At 41.0% G+C, this 20056-nt stretch overlaps 1 protein-coding gene across 3 annotated transcripts in view; it reads left to right on the top strand.

Moving 5' to 3' along the window:
* The first annotated feature begins 2040 nt into the window (after nt 1-2040).
* LOC128642085 (up-regulator of cell proliferation) overlaps nt 2041-20056 on the top strand; it is a 41692-nt gene continuing 23676 nt past the window's right edge. Inside the window, exon 1 of one of the 3 annotated variants that reach the window (XM_053694740.1) lies at nt 2041-2189. The gene's annotated coding sequence lies outside the window, so the exon portion shown is untranslated. Of the gene's footprint in view, nt 2190-2394; nt 2419-2620; nt 2837-20056 lie in introns of those variants that run through there. The other 2 variants (XM_053694742.1, XM_053694741.1) reach the window with 2 other exon arrangements.

Raw genomic sequence — 20056 nt, 5'->3', positions numbered from 1 at the left:
CTATATTAAGTATATTAACCCTAATATAATTAGGGTTAATATAGTTAATATATATACTGAAATGTAATAACTATATTAACTATAATATACTTAGGGTTAATATAGATAATATAGCTGGCGGCGGGGTAGGTAGATTAAATTAGGGGTTAATAATTTTAATATAGATGGCGGCGGTGTAAGGGGCTTACATTAGGGGTTAATACCATTAATATAGGTGGCGGCGGTGTAGGGAGGGCAGGTTATAGGGCAAAAGAGCTGTTAACTTTGGGGCAAAGCCCCGCAAAAGGCCCTTTTAAGGGCTGGTAATAGAGCTTATTACTTTATGGATATTAGATTAGGGGTTAATAATATTAATATAGCTGGCGGCGGTGTAAGGGGTCAGATTAGGGGATAGATCAGGTAGATGGTGGCGGTTTTAGGGGCTCACATTAGGGGATAGATCAGTTAGATGGTGGCGGTTTTAGGGGCTCACAGTAGGGGGTTAGTTTATGTAGATGGCGGCGGTTTAGGGGTTAAATACTTTATTAGGGATTGCGGTGGGGATCGCGGTTGACAGGTAGATAGACATTGCACATGCGTTAGGTGTTAGGTTTTATTTAGCAGATCGCGGTTGACAGCTAGATAGACATTGCGCATGCGTTAGGTGTTAGGTTTATTTAGCAGCTAGTTTAGGGAGTTACGGGGCTCCAATAGTCAGCGTAAGGCTTCTTACGGCTGCTTTTTGTGGCGAGGTGAAAATGGAGTAAGATTTCTCCATTTTCGCCACGTAAGTCCTTACGCTGTATATTGGATACCAAACTGCGCTGGTTTGGTATACCTGCCTATGGCCCAAAAAACTACGGGCGACGGCAGAAATACACGCGCGTAACTTCTAGGTTACGCCGTATATAGGATACCAAACCCGCGCAAATATTGGCGTCGCCAGCTTTTGCGGGCGACGATTTTTATCGGATCGACCCCCGGGTATATAAGGTAAGCTAAAACCCCTCCCCTTAAACTGCAACAATGTTGCTAATTTTCCTAGCTTGCAAGCCCCTCCAGGGTGACTTAACCCTTAAGGCATTTCAGTTAAGCTGCCTTACATTTTCATTTATGTAGATATATACAACAGAAAGAATTACTCATTAAAGGGACATTCTGGTCAAAATATAAATGCACATAGATGAATGACAACAGTGAATAGAAACATATTTGCAATATACTTCTACTGGAAAAAATGCTTCTAGTAAAAGTTATCACTATTTTAGTGTTAAGAATTGCTAGATATTGTCAGTCCACCAACATTTTAAATACTGCAGCTGCTTAGAACGCTAGTGGGGCTTTTATTGTATCAGCAATTAAGAAATTCAGTTATTTCCAGATGATTCAAGCGCCTTAGGCTCTCTGAGTAAGTGCTGTGTTTAAAATGCTGGTGCACGGTGCATACTTAAATACACTTATGAAACAGCTATAGCTTTTATTAGAAGCATTTTTGCTAATACACGTGTATTAAAAATGTTTTTTATTCAAAACTGAAATGCATCAGTGTGGATTCCAGTTTTGGCTGGAATGTCTCTTTAAAGGGACATTGAACCCAATTTTTTTCTTTCGTGATTCAGATAGAGCATGCAATTTTAAGCAGCTTTCTAATTTACTCCTATTATCAAATGTTCTTCATTCTCTTGGTATTTTTATTTGAAAAGCAAGAATGTAAGTTTAGATGCCGGCCCATTTTTGATGAACAACCTGGGTTGTTCTTTCTGATTAGTGGATAAATTCATCCACCAATAAACAAGTGCTGTCCAAGGTCTGGACTTTCTTTTTCAAATAAAGGTAGCAAGAGAACAAAGTAAAATTGATAATAGGAGTAAATTAGAAAGTTGCTGCTCTATCTGAATAACAATAGAAAAAAATATGGGTTCAGTGTCCCTTTAAGCAGTCTAATAACAGACACCATCACTTTATTTTACTGCACAGTCAGTGAGCTCCCCTCTTGCAGATACCAGTTTGTGTCACAATGAGGCAATTTCAAGAAAACGAAACTAAAAGTACAAATGTGCAAAGTACAAATGTGAGTGAGTTACAATACCAGAAAGCAGACGGTGCTCTATATGGTGGGATTTGTTTACTTGTATGAGTAACAGCTGAAACGCACAGCAGCACAGAGCTCTTCTGCAGATTCGCTCCTTGTAATTTGTCAGAAACTAAAGGTAACAAACAAAAGTGCATCTTTATCTTTTCCTGAATCTTCATATGTCTAGTTTTCTGTTGTATATTCAGTTGTTTGTGATAGTTAGATTTCTATTTATGTTATTATTCTGTATTAAAGATCAGTTATAGTAAGAAAATGACGATATGCCTTTACAACTGTGTGATATAGTATTGTGCTTAATGTGTGATTCTTTTTCAGATCACTAAGATTTCTGTCTACTTGTAAAGGTTTGTGTTTTTATGTCTGCAGAAATATTATGTATGGATTTGTTTTTACATGTGCTGGGTGTTGTCAGCAATGCAGCAAGCACTGATAGCTAAATGTGTATATATATATACACACACAAACACAATAAATATATAATAAATTAGTTTCATATCCCTTTAACTCACACCTTGTCTTTATTTTGCATCAGAGAAACTATGAAGGTTTTGTTTTGGTCACAATAAGCCAATTACTAGGAAACACTGAAATACAGAAAAAATTTAAATGTGAAATTGGAAACCAGCTCACTCCAGGAAGTAGATTGTACTGTATGTTACTGAATATACCTGAAAGTACTCACGTCTGTCACCAACTGCAGGGAACTAAATCAGAATCATACGCAGACGACACTTTGTTCTTTGTGTTCGTATAAGCACTAAGGTAACATTTATTTGCTAATTTGTCTCTTTCTAAGCCTTTTAATGTCTAGTTGTCTGCAGTTATGTGACAGCATTCGTATGTATAAGGGTGCCAGTAGTCGAGAATGAAATGATGACCCCCCCAACGCTCTGTTCTCTGTTATCTAAACCCAATCGTACTCAGTCAACTGCCTCACTAAGAGTACAGAGACGGTATACTGTAAAATTGGTGTCACCTGAACGTGTTTCCAATGATTTATAGTAGTGATACAGTATTTAATGTATGGGAAATTGTTTATTTATCTATCTAAACTGCTATATTTGCTCATTGAAACCTCAACCCATTGTTCTTAAGAAAATGTTTATTTATTGGGCTGAGCCTGTCAAGAGCAGAACTCATCTTATCTCGCTCTGTATGTAAAATAATCTTTTTCTCATTCTATAAATATATGGAATAAATCTATCCATTTCCAGTACTCTTAATGCTATTAACTCCATTTATGAAGCTCTAATATGAGCTTTGGAGCCCTTTCAGCTGCGGGTTTGCACGAGCGGGCCTGCAACCGAGAGTTAAAGGGACATAATACTGATATGCTAAATGACTTGAAACTGATGCAGTATAACTGTAAAAAGCTGACAGGAAAATATCACCTGAGCATCTCTATGTAAAAAAGGAAGATATTTTACCTCACAATCTCCTCAGCTCAGCAGAGTAAGTTCTGTGTAAAAAGTTATACTCAACTGCTCCCAGCTGCAGGTAAAAAAAATAAAAAAAATGAAGAAATGAACAGCAGCCAATCAGCATCAGCAGTGCTGAGGTCATGAACTTTTACTGTGATCTCATGAGATTTGACTTGACTCTCATGAGATTTCATAGTAAGCTTCCTTTACCTGATTGGTGAAATAATATGAGAGTGCACAATGCTCATCCCTTCAGATGTCCCAGGACAGACACACTAAAATGCTGCTTAGAAATCCTTTACAATGGGAGGTGGCAACTGAGGAACTTTTGAGGTAAAATATCTTTCTTTTTTACATAGAGATGTTCAGGAGATATTTTCTAGTCAGCTTTTTACAGCTATGCTTCATCACTTTCAATTGTTTAAACATTTGGGTATTATGGCCCTTTAAGAAGCAGCAGTCATCAGACCACTGCTTCCTAACACATTACCCCAACTGTTTTGAGGCGTATGCCAATCTCCCCGACATTTCCGACCAGGGAGATTGACAGCCCCTGCTCACTCTTGATTGGCTCGAGCAGGGGCAGATTGCACATTTGCGATAGTGTGCAATGGTAAATGCGGGCAGTGGATTGTTGCCCGCTAGACGTGATCCCGGCAGACAGGGGTGAAGATGTATGCCCCTGCTTTGTTTGTTTCGCACCCTCTATAGCGCATAACTTGTAATTTAGGCGAGATTGTGTTAGAAATTAGTAATTAACTTCATTTTTTTTCTTGCAAAATGAGCACTAATAAATTCTCCGTGTAGCCACTGCCTGCAGCTTGATAAGAGAGCAGACTTGATGAAAACTTAAAGGGTCATGAAAAGAGGGACATTTTAAACACCATTCCAATTTACTTCTGTTATTTAATTTGCTCCATTCTTCAGATAACCTTTGTTGAAGAAATAGCAATGCAGATGAGTGAGCCAATCGCGCGAGGCATCTATGTGCAGCCAACAATGAGCAGCTGCTGAACCTATTTAGATACGCTTTTCAACAAAGGGTATTGAGAGAATGAAGCAAATGAGATAATAGAAGAACACTTGATAGTAGTTTAAAATTGCATGCTCTTTCTAAATCATGGAGGAAAAAGAAATTGGGTTTCATGGCCCTTTAACCCCTTCACCCAAACAGACGTATATATACGCCTTGCAGTACTTTGCCTATCGTACATCTGAGCTTCAGGAAGCCCCAGCAGAAACTGAACCCAATTTATTTCTGTCATGATTCAGATAAAGCAGCAATTTTAAGCAACTTTCTAACTTACTCCTGTTATTAAATTTTCTTCGTTATCTTGGTATCTTTATTTGAAAAAGCAGGAATGTACGCTTATGAGCCAGACCATTTTTGTTTCAGCACCTGGGTACAGCTTGCTGATTGGTGTCTAAATGTACCCACCAACCAACAAGTGCTATCCAGGGTCCTGAACCAAAAATGGGCCGGCTCATAAGTTTACATTCCTGTTTTTTTCAATAAAGATACCAAGAGAATGAAGAACAATTGATAATAGGAGTAAATTAGAAAGTTGCTTAAAATTGCTGCTCTATCTGAATCATTAAAGAAAAAATTTGGGTTCAGTGTCCCTTTAAGATGCAGCCGAGAGCTGGAGTTTCTGAAGCTCCAGGCATCTGCCGCATATGGAGCCGGAGACAGCTGCCATTACCTAAGATGGCGGCAATAGTTAGATGGGGGAGGGTCAGAGAGCTGTTTGGGGAGGATCAGGGAGGTTGGAGGGTTAGGGGGATCCTACACTGCAGAAAAAAAAAAAAGTTTTACATTTTTTTGTTATTGGCAGACTGTCTGCCAGTACTTAAGATGGGGGTGACCAGTGGGGGTGGAGGAGGGAGGGATCAGGGGTGGGAAGGGTCAGGTGGGAGGGTAATCTCTACACTAAAGCTAAAATTAACCTTACAAGCTAACTAATTAACCCCTTTACTGCCGGTATAATAGAAGTGTGGGACACAGCTGCAATTAGCTGCCTTCTAATTACCAAAAAGCAATCACAAAGCCATATATGTCTGCTATTTCTGAACAAAGAGGATTCCAGAGAAGCTTTTACAACCATTTGTGCCATGATTGCACAAGCTGTTTGTAAATAATTTCAGTGAGAAATGCAAAGTTTGTGAAAAAATTAGCAATTTTTTTTATTTGATCACATTTGGGGGTAAAGTGGTGGCATGAAATATACCTAAATAGGCCTAGATCAATACATTGTGTTGTCTACTTAAAATATATATAGTTTTGACAGGTAAATAAAAAAACAAGGCTCTATTTCTGTTTAAATAGATAGCAAAAATATTAAATATTCTCTGGTATTTTGGGCAAGTTTTTCTCTGAAAGTCCCGGTAGTGAAGGGGTTAAGTTGCATTCTACCTCTTGTGAACTTGGGCAATAAATTGACTTCCTGTTTCTGTAGCATTCACTAAACAGTAAACCAGCTCATGTTACTCTAGATGATTCATGACATCAATCTAGATATGCTTTCCTGTAGCAATCCCACTCCCTTGTTGGGCTGTGACAGGAAGTAATGGACAATGCACAAATTAAGTTAAAGGAATAGTCTAGTCAAAATTAAACTTTCATTATTCAGATAGAGCAGCAATTTTAATTAACTTTCTAATTTACTCCTATTATAAAATTTTCTTTGTTCTTTTGCTATCTTTATTTGAATGTAAGCTTAGGAGATGGCCCATTTTTGGTTCAGCACCTGGGTAGCACTTGCTGATTGGTGGCTACATTTATGCTTACATTGCTGCTTTTTCAAATAAAGATGCAAAGAGAAGAAAGAAAAATTGATAATAGGAGTAAATTAGAAAGTTGTTTAAAATTGCTGCTCTATCTAAATCATGAAAGTTTAATTTTGACTTGACTATCCCTTTAAACAATAGTAAATAAAAGGTAAAATATTTTTTAAATGATTAATAATACATATTGCAATTATTTCTATGAAAGTGAAGATAAAGTTCACAACACTCGTTAACGCCAGATTACAGTTTATTTAAAAATATCCCTAGTTTAATTAATCAGTTTTTACAGATCGTATTATATCAATCTTTTTCTTACCTTTTAATATGCAGACGATAATATTATTTCCTCTGCCCACCATTTTAATCAAATTGATTGACAGCATATGGATATTGGATCATCCAATGCTCTTTTCCCCCCCGGGGGATTCAGCCCATTAACTGGAACGTCACGCGTCTCCTTAGCAGTCGTTAATCAATTATTATGCTACTTTCTCTTCCATGTGCGTTCATAATACGCGCATGCTCTGTCTGCGTTATTTTAAAAATCTCATAACAAAGACAGTAGAGATCGATCGCGGTCCAAGTGAGTATCCATTCTGAGTGTGAAAAGGGTCACCTGATCGAAATTCTGCAGCTGATGTCTAGTTCAGTAGAGTATTAATTAATATTTTAGCGCATGCGCAGTTCAAATTAGCATCTTGACCACGCTTTCAACCGACGTAGAGAGCGGGTGGGACCGCTCAAAAGGAGAGAAACCAGGACAACACGGAAGTAGCTTCTGGGAGGAGTCGGCAAGTAAACGCTAATACATTTTATATAGATATATTATAAAACCGGTAGCCTGAAGATAAAAAAAGTTAGCGACTGAATATAACTAATATTGATAAATGCTTTGGTGTATTCGCAACCGCTTAACCTTACCTTCACTTTAAGTATAATCTACTGGTTTGTGCTTTTTTATTACAACAGACTATTTTATATCCCTTTAATATCTACATACAGATACTTTGTATAATACACAGTATAATATGCTACACATTCCTCTTGTGGGTGTGTAGGAACCATATTTACTGTAGGAACACATAACACAAGTTAAGTAAAGGTGAAAGCTTTCAGTGCTCTCTTCATCAGGCTGTTAAATTTACAAATAAAGCTCAGTTATTTTGTTATGCAGTGCACAGGGTGAGTACTACATTTTATTGTGCAAAACCATTACACCCATCCAAATCACCACAACTTGCAGACTGAGGGCAGTGGGGTCTGCAGGGGGGGGAATCAAAATCAAAGGGATAATTATCTTAAACACCACGGGGCCCATTTTAATGCCCCGTGTTTCAGGCGAGTCTTCAGACTCACAAGCAACACCAGTTATGAAGCAGCGGTCTAAAGTCTGCTGATCCATAACCTGTCCGTCTGCTCTGAGGAGGCGGACAGAGATCGCCACAATTCAACCCGATCGAGTATGATTGGGTTGATTGACAGCCCCTGCTGGCTGCGAATCTGCAGGGGGAGGCATTGAATCAGCAGCTCACAAGAGCTGCTAGTGCAATGCTAAATACGGAGAGCGTATTGCTCTTTGCATTCAGCGAGGTCTGTCGGACCTGATCTGCACTGTCGGATCAGGTCAGACAGACCTTTGTTAAATAGGCCCCCACAGCACATTTCCATTTTCTGACCGTTTGGGACCAAGGCTATTTTTACATTTCTGCTGTGTTTGTGTTTAGCTGTAATTTTCCTCTTACTCATTTACTGTACCCACACATATTATATACCGTTTTTCTCGCCATGAAATGGACTTTCTAAAGATACCATTATTTTCATTATATCCTATAATTTACTATAATTTTTTTTTTTATAAAATATGATGAAAAAATGGAAAAAACACACTTTTTCTAACTTTGACCCCCAAAACCTGTTACAAAACACCAATGCTAAATAGTTTCTAAATTTTGTCTTGAGTTTAGAAATACCCAATGTTTACATGTTCTTTGCTTTTTTTGCAAGTTATAGGGCAATAAATACAAGTAGCACTTTGCTATTTCCAAACCATTTTTTTTTTCACAATTAGCGCTAGTTACATTGGAACACTGATATCTGTCAGGAATCCCTGAATATCCCTTGACATGTATATATTTTTTTTTAGAAGACATCCCAAAGTATTGATCTAGGCCCATTTTGGTATATTTCATGCCACCATTTCACCGCCAAATGCGATCAAATAAAAAAAATTGTTCACTTTTTAACTAACTTCACAAATTTTAGGTTTCTCACTGAAATTATTTACAAACAGCTTGTGCAATTATGGCATAAATGGTTGTAAATTCTTCTCTGGGATCCCCTTTGTTCATAAATAGCAGACATTTATGGCTTTGGCGTTGCTTTTTGGTAATTAGAAGGCCGCTAAATGCCGCTGCGCACCACACTTGTATTATGCCCAGCAGTGAAGGGGTTAATTAGGTAGCTTGTAGGGAGTTTGTAGGGTTAATTTTAGCTTTAGTGTAGTGTAGTAGACAACCCAAAGCATTGATCTAGGCCCATTTAGGTATATTTCATGCCACTATTTCACTGCTAAATGCAATCAAATAAAAAAAAAAACGTTAACTTTTTCACTAACTTTTGGTTTCTCACGGAAATTATTTACAAACAGCTTGTGCAATTATGGCACAAATGGTTGTAAATGTTTCTCTGGGATCCCCTTTGTTCAGAAATAGCAGACATATATGGCTTTGGCGTTGCTGTTTGGTAATTAGAAGTCCGCTAAATGCCGCTGTGCACCCCACTTGTATTTATGCCCAGCAGTTAAGGCTTTAATTAGGTAGCTTGTAGGGTTAATTTTAGCTTTAGTGTAGAGATCAGCCTCCCACCTGACACATCCCCACCCTCTGATCCCTCCCTGACCCCCCATCAAACAGCTCTCTTCCCTCCCCCACCTCACAATTGTCACTGCCATCAGTACTGGCAGAAAGTCTGCCAGTATAAAAATAATGTTTGTTTTTTTAAGATTTTTTATATATATATATATTACTTAAAGTGTAGGATCCCCCAACTGCCCTGATTCCCCCAAACAGCTCTCTAAGCCTCCCCCCTCAACCTATTGGCCGCCATCTTAGGTACTGGCAGCTGTCTGCCAGTACCCATTTTACTTACAAATTTGCCCTTTGTTATTAAAATAAATATAAAATGCACATTTTCTGTAGTGTAGCTTCCCCCCATTAATACCCTACCATCCTCCCCCTCCTGGATTTCTTTCCAAACTATTTTTCCCCCCTCCGGATCCCTTTCCCTATCCTAAACTAAACAGTTTTCCTACTTCTAACATCTGTTCTGTCCAAGCGCCCTCCGGAGCCCCACCTCCTCGCGTGCTCACGGATCAATGGTAACTCAGGCTTGGAACAAGCACCAGCGATGGGCCGCCCACCCGTCTCCCTGCAGTGGCTCCCACCCACCAACGATCGGCACCATGCTGGCCAATGCAGAGAGGGCCACAGAGTGGCTCTCTCTGCATCGGATGCTTAAAAAACGGTATTTCAGGATGCATCAATATCGAGGCATCACTGCAATACCCTAGAAGAGTCTGTAAGCGATCATGATCTCTTCCAGTGCTTTAAAACACTGAGGATGTACAGGGTACGTCCTTGGCCACTAAGTGACATTTTTTGTAGGACGTACCCTGTACGTTCTTGGTCGTTAAGGGGTTAAACTCCCCTTCAGTGTCCTATAGCAGTGTTTCTATCTCTTTTTGTAACAAGTACCCCATCAGGCATAAATATTTGTCCTAAGTATCCCAAAATGCACATAAATATTATTAGGTAACAAAAATATGTCAATGCCGCAGAATGTGGGCAATAGATAATGAAAGGGCACGCCACTGAGTACCCCTTACCAAAGCCCCAGATACCCCTAAGGGTACATGTACCACAGAATGAGAAACTAGGTCCTATAGCTCCTCTGTCAGGTACCAGGGGCGGGCTGAGACCAATCAGGGCCCTGGGCAAAAATTAGGGAAGGACCCCCACTGTCTCAAACTGACCCAAATTTATTCGAATTTAAGCACATGAATATGGTAGCTGCCCTGCCCCCACCAGGCACCCCAACCTCCATGGCCAGGACCCCCAACATCAAGGGCCAGAGAGAGGGCCCCCAACCTCCAGGGCCAGACCCCACACTCTATGACCCTCACAGTGACAGACCCCTGACAGGATTACCCACACTTTAGGCCCCCCAAGCAACAAACCCCACATACATACACAAGACCCCCACTCTGGGGCCAGCCCTCCTAAACTCACACTTAACTGCTTAGTTATTGATAGGGCAGCTATCAACCCCAGCTTAAGCAGCACACCAGGAGTCATGGAGATGCCATTTGTGGGCCCCCTTACATGCTGGGCCCTTGGTCCAGGTCCAATTTGCCTGGCTGGTCAGTCCGCCCCTGTCAGGTACAAACTCACATCAGATTAGAACTATGGCCCTGTAGACTCCTATCCTAAAGCCCAATCTCCATACCCAAATCAGATTGGCCCCACCAGGCCCTGCAGATGCTTTTATAATGCAATACCCACAGAATTCTCATTAGATGCAAAATACTGGTTTAAAAGGGCATAATACTCATATGCTAAATCACTTGAAACTGATGCAGCATAACTGTAAAAAGCTAACAAGAAAAAATCACCTAAATTTCTCTATGTGAAAAAGCGAAGATTTTTTACCTCAAAATTCCTTCAGCTCACCAGAGGAAGTGCTCTGTGAACAGTTACATCTGCAATAAAGCTGCAAGTTTAAAATAAAAAATAGCTGAGGTAATACTTTGTCTTTGCTCATGAGATTTCATAGAACTTACTTTAACTGAATAGGAAAATAGAATAGGAAAATAACATGACTGTGCTGCACATGACAGATGCACACTTCCTAGCAAGTCCTGGGACAAGCATCCTGATTGGCTGCTTAAAGTCTCTTTATAGTTGGGTGTAAATACTTGGGAAATTTGAGGTAAAATATCTTCCTTTTTTACATAGAGATGTTCAGGTGGTATTTTCTAGTCAGTTTTTTTACAACTATGTGGCATCACTTTCAAGTGCTTCAACAGTTGGTTATCATGCACATATACTTACACATACACACATATATATTATTATTATTATTATCAGGTATTTGTAGAGCGCCAACAGATTCCGCAGCGCTGTAAACATAGTCGATGTACAGGATAGCTTTTGTAGGGGTCAAGTGGGTAGAGGGCCCTGCCGAGAGTTTCACTGTTGTAGTCGGCTCTTATGAAGCGATCTGTAAACAGCTGGGCCCTTAGGCTTACACTCTAAGGGGTTCAAGGGGAAAGCAGTGGAGTTAGGAAAGGTTAGTGTTGGCTGTATGCATCCCTGAATAGTAGAGTTTTTAGGGAGTGCTTGAAGCTGTTAAAACTAGGGGAGAGTCTTATGGAGCGAGGCAGGGAATTCCACAAGATGGGGGCCAGTCTGGAGAAGTCCTGTAAACGTGAATGTGAGGAAGTAACAAGAGAGGAGGAGAGGAGGAGATCCTGAGCTGATTGAAAGGGACGGGAGGGAGAGTATCTAGAGACAAGTTCTGAGATGTAGGGGGAGCAGTGCAGTTGAGAGCTTTATATGTCAGGGTGAGGATTTTATGTTTAATCCTAGAGGCAAGAGGAAGCCAGTGAAGGGATTGGCAGAGAGGTGCAGCTGATGAAGAGCGACGAGTAAGGAAGATGAGCCTGGCAGAGGCATTCATAATGGATTGTAAAGGAGCTATGCGGCAGCTAGGTAGACCAGAGAGGACGGAGTTGCAGTAGTCGAGGCGGGAGAGGATGAGAGAGTGGATTAAAATCTTGTTGTATCTTGTGTAAGGAAATGTCTAATTTTAGCGATATTTTTAAGGGTGGAAGCGGCAGGGCTTTAGCCAAGGTACTGGATGTGAGGAGTGAAGGAAAGATCTGAGTCAAGTGTGACCCCAAGACATCGGGCATGCGGGGGTAGGGGTAATTGAGGAATTATCAAGCAGTTATAGTAAATTTTGGGGGGGTGGAGACATTGGAAGAAGGGGGAAAAAATAAGGAGTTTCAGTTTTGGAGAGATTTAGCTTAAGGTAGTGAGAGGACATCCCAAGATGAGATGTGAGAAAAGACAGTTAGTGACACGGGTTAGTAAGGAAGGAGTGGTAGGGTCCTGGTGCAGAGAGGTAGATTTGGTGTCCATCTGCATACAAATGGTATTGAAACCCATGGGCCTTTATTAAGGAACCTAGTGACGATGTGTAGATTGAAAAGAGAAGGGACCAAGGACAGAGCCTTGAGGTACCCAACAGAAAGTGGTAATGGGGCAGGAGGATGCTCTGGAGAAGGCTACACTAAATGTACGGTTAGTCAGATAGGAAGAGAACCACGGAGGAGCTGTGTCACAGATGCCGAAGGATTGGAGGGTTTGGAGCAGAAGAGGGTGGTCAACAGTGTCAAAGGCCTGCAGACAGGTCAAGGAGGATAAGCAGAGATAAGTGGCCTTGGATTTTGCTGTAAGTAGGTCATTGGGTAACCTTGACATTGCTGTCTCTGTAGAGTGATGGGAACGAAATCCATATTGCAGTGGGTTCAAGAAGAGAGTTTAGTGTAAGGAAATGGTATAGACGTGCGTAAACTAGCTTTTTGAGGAAACTTTGAGGCAAGAGGGAGTAGGGAAATAGGGCAGTAATTGGAAGGGGAAGTTTTGGATCGAGGGAAGGTTTTTTGAGGATAGGTGTGACCAGTGCATGTTTTAGAGATGAGGGAAAATATACCAGTGCTGAGGGAGAGGTTGAAAATGTGTGTGAGTATGGGGGTGAGGGTAGAAGAGAGGGAGGGGAGTAGCTGTGAGGGGATGGGGTCGAGGGGACAGGGTAGTGAGGTGGGAGGACAGTATAAGGGCAGAAACTTCATCCTCATTGACAGGGGCAAAAGAGCTGCATTTTGGATATTTGGGTTTTGGGTGATCGTGAGCTTTTGAGGGGGTGGGAGATTGGAAGTATGTTGAGAGCTGATTTCACTTCTGATGGAGTCAATTTTGTTGTTGAAGTGGCTTGCTAAATCTTGAGCTGAGAGAGAGGTTGTGTTAGGAGGTGGGGGTGGGCGGAGAAGAGTGTTGAGCGTGGAGAACAGACGATTAGGTTTAGAGGAAAGAGTAGAGATGAGATAAGAAAAATATTGTTGCTTATAAAGTTTAAGGCAGAATAGTAGGAGTTCAGGATGAACTTGTAGTGAAGAAAAGTCAGCTGAACTCCGAGATTTCCTCCAATGTCACTCAGCAGTAGGGGAGCATCTGCGTAGGTATCGTGTCAGAGGGGTATGCCAGGGCTGAGGATGAGAGTGTGGTTTCTGAGCTAAGGTTGGAGGGGCCAGAGTGTCAATGACCGATGTAAGGGTGGAATTATACTGGCAGATAAGATTGGTCAGGGGCAGGAAAAGGAGGTGATGGATGAGAGGAGAGTTTTGAAAGAGCTAAGTGAGCTGATGCAGAATCTAGTGACTTAGTGCTTCTGTGAAGTTTGGTGTGAGGGTAGAGGGAGGGGGAGTTGTAGGTAGGGAAGTGATGTTGCAAGTTAGGAGATGATGGTCAGAGAGAGGAAAAGGAGAGTTTGTTAAATTTGAAAGAGTGCATCGATAGGTGAAAATCAGATCAAGGGAATGACCATCTTTGTGAGTGGGAGAGTCAGTCCATTGTGACAGGCCGAAAGAGGAAGTCAGTTGAAGAAGTAGTTTTGCGAGGAGGCAGTGGGATTGTGAAGAGGGATGTTAAAGTCGCCAAGAATGAGGGCAGGGGTGTCTGAGGAAAGGAAATAAGGAAGCCAGGCAGCAAAGTGATCTAAAAATTGAGTTGGGGAGCCAGGGGGGTGGTATATGACCTGCAACACATATAGAGAGGGGAGAGAATAACCGAATCATGTGGTTTCAAATGAGAAAATGTGTGTGAAGAGAAGGGTCTGTATTTGTTGAAAGGTGCAACAAGGAAGGAAAGTCTATTGCCAGACCTAGGAGTGTGGCCTGAAATTGGAGAACCCCATGTGACAGTGCAGCAGTGGATGCTGTGTCTGAAGCAGAGAGCCAGGTTTCTGTAAGAGCCAGAAGGGTTTAGAGAGTGGGAGATAAAGAGATCATGGATACGAAAGTGAGCTTGTTGCAGACAGAGCGAGAGTTCCAAAGTGCACAAGTGAAGGGGGAGGGGTTTTTAGATGTAAGAGGAATGCGATTAAGGTTACCAGAGTTTAGTTTATGAAGTCTATTGAAAGGCACACAAGGGATGCGAAAGGCTAGGAGGTTGTGAGGGACCAGGATTTAGGGGAGATGTCGCCAGCAGCTAGTATGAGCCAAGAGGGAGAGTGACATGAGATGAGAAGCAGAGTTGCAGTAATGAGACTGTTGTTTGGCTGAAGTGCAGGGGGGAGAGAGAGTGTTTAGGAATAGGTAAAGTTCATGAGTACAAAAGTAAGGTGAGTATAAGAGAGATGGGCTAATGAACAGTGCAGGTGGAGAGGGAGAAGGAGTAATTGAGTAATGTAGTTTGTTATAGAGACAAGAGGTAGCAAAAAGGAATATGAAGATATTGAGCATTATTATGAAAGTGGGAACCAAGTAAACACATAAGACACAGTGTTACAGCAGCACTTGCAAAGGATACAATGAGATACATAAAACATAGTATTACAAGAGTACTTGCCTTTGTGTCTTGCTCCTTGCCCAATCCTTGTATAATTCTTAAAAATTAGTGCCTCACTTATAAAATGTTCACTTTGAAAATGTGAACATATGCTATTGTTAAAAAGTACACTGCCCCTGTAAGCAGCGCACACCCCCTGTGCAGTGCACATCCCCAAACTAGTCTGAAATATATACAGGTAGGGCAGTCAGCTGAGTCCACTAATTTAGTTGATTGCTAATCAAAGGCAGTTGGTAAGGCCACTTGGAATGTTAGAGTCTGGTCAGGGTGAGATGAGTTAAGTAAACAGACAAAACAATTTGGAGGGGGTTAAAACTGTGACATAAGACAACTATATAAATTTAAGAGTTATAGCAAGTATTGATAAGGATTGAGCATCACATGGCAATTAACTAGACATTAGAATTGAGACATTGGGAAAAATCATTACAAAAAATGCAGGACTTAATTTTAACAGCCTAAATTCATGTGCTCAATATACATATACACAGAGAGACTTGGAGTAACATGACAGAAAAGCAGGGAATAGCAGGATTTCAATGCAGGGCCTTAGTTCACATACCAAAAAGCGAGACTTGGAGTAAAATGACAGAAAATCAGGGAATAGCAGGATTTCAATGCAGGGCCTTAGTTCACATACCAAAAAGAGAGACTTGGAGTAAAATGACAGAAAAGCAGGGAATAGCAGGATTTCAATGCAGGGCCTTAGTTCACATACCAAAAGAGAGACTTGGAGTAAAATGACAGAAAAGCAGGGAATAGCAGGATTTCAATGCAGGGCCCTTAGTTCACATACCAAAAAGAGAGACTTGGAGTAAAATGACAGAAAAGCAGGGAATAGCAGGATTTCAATGCAGGGCCTTAGTTCATATACCAAAAAGAGAGACTTGGAGTAAAATGACAGAAAAGCAGGGAATAGCAGGATTTCAATGCAGGGCCTTAGTTCACATACCAAAAAGAGAGACTTGGAGTAAAATGACAGAAAAGCAGGGAACAGCAGGATTTCAATGCAGGGCCTTAGTTCACATACCTGAAAGCAGAAGAGACAGTATGTTAACCTCAGCAATTCCTTAGCAGATGCCAGTAATCAGTTTGTTAGTTAGTAACCAGCAGTGTGGAGAGTATTAAGTGTAATTCTTGTATAATTCCTAAAAAATGAGTGCCTCACTTATAAAATGTTCACTTTGAAAATGTGAACATATGCTATTGTTAAAAAGTACACTGCCCTGTAAGCAGTGCACACCCCTGTGTATATATATATATACTTACACATGCGCACACACACCACACACACATATATATATATATATACTTACAAATGCACACACATATATATATATATCTCCAGGAAAGAAGCGCACTCCACAGGTCTTGTATACAGTTTAAATGTCACTTTTATTTTGAAATTTTTCGGTTTAAAACAACCGTCCTCAGACTATTAGTGACACACTGGTAGTCTGAGGACGGTTTGTTTTAAACCGAAAATGTTCACAATAAAAGTGACATTTAAACTGTATACAAGACCTGTGGAGTGCGCTTCTTTCCTGAAGATATCTAATGCTTTGCTGCACCCTGGGCTGCTGATACAATATTTTTTCTGGAGTGCACACTGTCTGGAAGTTCTATATATATATACTTACACATACACATACACACATATACAGTATATATATATATATATATATATATATATACTGTAATATATATATATATATATATATATATATATATATATATATATATATATATATATATATATATATACTGTAATACACACTTACACATATACTTACACATACACACATCCTATATTATAAAAGGCCCGGTATGTTTGTCTAATACAGTCATGCGCCAGTAGAGACTGCAGCGTAAGTCAAACATACCTGGCTGTAAGGATCTGTGTCCGGTGATCAGTGGACAGACTCCGAGCTGCGCAAGGAAGTGCGCAAGGGCCTAAAGGATTAGTGGCGAGTGTCCGACTGCATGAGAAAGGGCACAAGTTCTTAAAGGATTAGTGCGATATAAACAGGATGGTGGGACCGCTACGCTGCAGAAGAAAAAATGCTGACAGCAGCAGGGAGGGGGGATCCAAGGGTAGGGAAAGGTTCCTGGAGGTAGAGGTGGGTAAATGAGAGAGGAGGGAGGGACTTGGACACATTTTGGCCCGTGTAAACAGCTTTAGGACTAGTAATATATATATATATATATATATATATATATATACTTACTCATATACTTACACATACACACACACACATATTATATATTTATATATATATATATATATATATATATATATATATATTATTATATATACTTACACATTACACAGACGCACACTTATACTTTGGATATATAATTACACATACATAAACAAACACACACTTATACCTACCCATAATGACACTCACATATATGCTTACACACACACACACACACATATATACTTACACACAGACATACACAGATATATATATATATATACTTACCCATGCACACATATACTTACACATACATACAGATACACACACTCATATTCTAATTACACATACATACACAAACACGCAATTATAGCTACGCATAATGACACTCACACATACACCCACACTCACATATAGATACACATACACACACATATATAAGTATATACACTTACACATGCACATATATACTTATACACACACAAACATTTATATTTACACACATTCAGCTAGATTACGAGTTGGGTATTATGAGTCAAAAAGCAGTGTTGTGGCCCATAATGCATCATTTTCCCTAACACAGCCATTACGAGTCTTGTCGGTATCAGTGTACCCGGGTCAAGTCGGCGGGGAACGCATGGAAACGGAGTTTCCTGCACTATTTTTGCAGGAGGAACTAAGTTCCCTCTGGACAGAAAACAGAAAGCTTCAGTAAACACTGCTGCTGCTGGTAAGAGGGAGCTGGAGCACAGTCCTAGTTAGAGGGATAGTGAGATCCTCTAGTAATGGGCAATAACATTTTCTACAATACACTAAATGTAAGCCTGTCAGTGGTCATGCAGTGTGATCACCCTGCACTGTGTGGAACACATGGTGCTTATATTTCTGTGTGGCTTGCTCTGGGGTTATTTAGCTCCCCTCAGAAGACATAGGACTATTGCTCCTTAAGTGGGGGAGACTCTGTACCAGAGGAGGATTCTAAGGCCCAAAGGAAACAATTCAACCCTTTATTGCATTTAATTTGCTTTCATTAACCAAAGTGTACAGACTATATGCATACTATGAGGCACAGCGGAACATCACCTCTAATCTGATATTGCTACTCACACAGAGCAGACAGCTGAGGCACAGCAGAACATCACCTCTGATCTGATATTGTTACTCACACAGAGCAGATAGTAGAGGCACAGCGGGAACATCACCTCTGATCTGATATAGTTACTCACACAGAGCAGATAGCAGAGTCACAGCGGAACATCACCTCTGATCTGATATTGTTACTCACACAGAGCAGATAGCAGAGACACAGCGGAACATCACCTCTGATCTGATATTGTTACTCACACCGAGCAGACAGCTGAGGCACAGCGGAACATCACCTCTGATCTGATATTGTTACTCCACACAGTGCAGACAGTGTAGGCACAGCGGAACATTACCTCTGATCTGATATTGTTACTCACACAGTGCAGACAGCGTAGGCACAGGCGGAACATCACCTCTGATCTGATATTGTTACTCACTACAGAGCAGACAGCTGAGGCACGGCAGAACATCACCTCTGATCTGATATTGTTACTCACACAGGAGCAGACAGCTGAGGCACAGCGGAACATCACCTCTGATCTGATATTGTTACTCACACAGAGCAGACAGCTGAGGCACAGCGGAACATCCCCTCTGATCTGATATTGTTACTCACACAGCGGAACATCACCTCTGATCTGATATTGTTACTCACACAGAGCAGACAGCTGAGGCACAGCGGAACATCACCTCTGATCTGATATTGTTACTCACACAGAGCAGATAGCAGAGACACAGCGGAACATCACATCTGATCTGATATTGTTACTCACACAGAGCAGATAGCAGAGACACAGCGGAACATCACCTCTAATCTGATATTGTTTACTCACACAGAGCAGACAGCTGAGGCACAGCGGAACATCACCTCTGATCTGATATTGTTACTCACACAGTACAGATAGGCAGAGACACAGCGGAACATCACCTCTGATCTGATATTGTTACTCACACAGTGCAGATAGCAGAGACACAGCGGAACATCACCTCTGATCTGATATTGTTACTCACACAGAGCAGACAGCTGAGGCACAGCAGAACATCACCTCTAATCTGATATTGTTACTCACACAGAGCAGACAGCAGAGACAAAGCGGAACATCACCTCTGATTTGATATTGTTACTCACACAGAGCAGATAGCAGAGACACAGCGGAACATCACCGATGATCTGATATTGTTACTCACACAGAGCAGACAGCTGAGACACAGCGGAACATCACCTCTGATCTGATATTGTTACTCACACAGAGCAGATAGCAGAGACACAGCGGAACATCACCTCTAATCTGATATTGTTACTCACACAGAGCAGATAGCAGAGACACAGCGGAACATCACATCTGATCTGATATTGTTACTCACACCTGAGCAGATAGCAGAGACACAGCGGAACATCACCTCTAATCTGATATTGTTACTCACACAGAGCAGATAGCAGAGACACAGCGGAACATCACCTCTGATCTGATATTGTTACTCACACAGAGCAGACAGCTGAGGCACAGCGGAACATCACCTCTGATCTGATATTGTTACTCACACAGTGCAGATAGCAGAGACACAGCGGAACATCACCTCTGATCTGATATTGTTATCACACAGAGCAGACAGCTGAGACACAGCGGAACATCACCTCTGATCTGATATTGTTACTCACACAGAGCAGATAGCAGAGACACAGCGGAACATCACCTCTGATCTGATATTGTTACTCACACAGTGCAGATAGCAGAGACACAGCGGAACATCACCTCTGATCTGATATTGTTACTCACACAGTGCAGATAGCAGAGACAC

The sequence above is a fragment of the Bombina bombina genome, chromosome 11, assembly GCF_027579735.1.
Source record: "Bombina bombina isolate aBomBom1 chromosome 11, aBomBom1.pri, whole genome shotgun sequence".
Classification (NCBI taxonomy): Eukaryota; Metazoa; Chordata; class Amphibia; order Anura; family Bombinatoridae; genus Bombina; species Bombina bombina.
Note: the sequence above shows the minus strand (reverse complement) of the source record. Positions and strands in the feature narration are given on the sequence as shown.